This window comes from Austrofundulus limnaeus, unplaced genomic scaffold, assembly GCF_001266775.1.
Source record: "Austrofundulus limnaeus strain Quisiro unplaced genomic scaffold, Austrofundulus_limnaeus-1.0 Scaffold660, whole genome shotgun sequence".
Taxonomy (NCBI): domain Eukaryota; kingdom Metazoa; phylum Chordata; class Actinopteri; order Cyprinodontiformes; family Rivulidae; genus Austrofundulus; species Austrofundulus limnaeus.
Genome location: NW_013953062.1, coordinates 76,561 through 78,240, shown reverse-complemented (window position 1 = coordinate 78,240; position 1,680 = coordinate 76,561).

Here is a 1,680-nt window from a genome sequence, read left to right as displayed (position 1 = left end):
GAAGATGTCAGATTGGATCTAATTTTTGAATAAACATGATTTCTGTTTCAACTTAATGGTTAAGACATGTACATTATGACAATAAGTCAAATGAGAATCCAAAATAATTCCAAGATATTTGTAGGTAGTGACAATATCAAGGGGTTTGTTTAAAAAAGTGAGTTGATTTGTTATATTGAAATGTCTCCTGGGTGAGGAAAAATACATGCAGTTTTTTTTTAACATTAAGCTTGTAGTGAAACAGGTAAATAAAGAGGCAGCAGCTCCACCTGGTGGAGCCCAGCTGTAACTACCTCTTCAGATCATAAACTTGCCCTGATTAAGTTGATAACAGTGTTTAACGTATCTACCTTTATGACTCTGACTCACCTGTAGGCAGCTGCTCCAGCAGATTCCTCTCAGCAGATAGCAGCTGCAGGGCGGGGGCCCACGTTTGGCATCTCTCTCTGCTCCCAGTTCGACGTCTGRGAAATCGGTCCGTGGGGTTTCTGTCCACGCAGAGAGACAAATACGTGAWGGCGTTGTCTCCCAGCCACACGTTCTTCAGGCTCTGCTGTGGCTGGTGGAGTGTCACAGAGCCCAGGAGGTTATGAGACAAGTCCAGTTCTGAGACAGAGTCCTGGGGGAGCCGCGGCACCCAGGACAGGCCAGATGAGGAGCAGTTCAGCAGCTGGGCTGTTGGACAGGCGCAGGACTGAGGACAGGGCAGCGAGGAAGACGAGCCACAGAGGAACGTGATGAGAAGCCCGGCGGCAAGCAGTGACGTCTGCGGTGCTGCCATCATCCCCGGTCCTCACGACACAAAACCACAGCAGAGATGAACAGGTTTCAATCAACTGGAGTCATTCCTGAGAGCTCACCTGAGTGTCGTTCAGCAGACAGTCAGGGATCTTATGACTCCTCACACCCAAACTGTACACTCCAGCAGCTTCTGATCAAAGTCTGCATCAAAGCTTAACAAGTGCCTGCCCTAACATGGCACTGTGATTCATGCAATCATTTACACCTCAAGTTAATGTCTTACTGTCAGTGTTTTCCTCCTGATGTACTGATAAGTGAGCCTGAACAGTTTATGAGAACCATGCCCCCACATTCTATTAGATAATGAGAGCAGTGTGATGAGTGCCAGTTAACTTTTATGGCTTTAAATGACCATGTAAACACACTACAAAGGAACAATAAGAATTTTTACATAGCAACAAGTTTCTTTATTGAAGAGAACAAATAAAAAATAAAACAGGCCACTGAGAAACTTTCATAGCAGACAGGTCATCATGTAAAAACATGGAACTGAAAAACCAACCTGTGGAACAACTACAAAYATGATTAAACTGTTAACAGGCAGGACAACCCACAGCAAAAAGTCAAGTCTTTATATTAAATTGCACAAAACCGAAACCACTCATTACAAGCTTCAACACAGGTTATTCAGCTTTTTTTTTAAAGATCTGCATTTATTGTCACTGCTTTACTAATAATATATGTGACTCATCATATCAAAATGAGGAATAAGTCAAATTTGGTTAAAATGACTGAATTATATTTTCAGATTCCTGGCTTTAAAAGCTACATTTTGATACCTGGATCATCCTGGGCCCGTATTTATAAAACTTCTTAGTGGATTTTTAGACTTAAGTGCTGAAAATGGCTTAGATTTGCTCCTACTCTCAGACTTAAGTG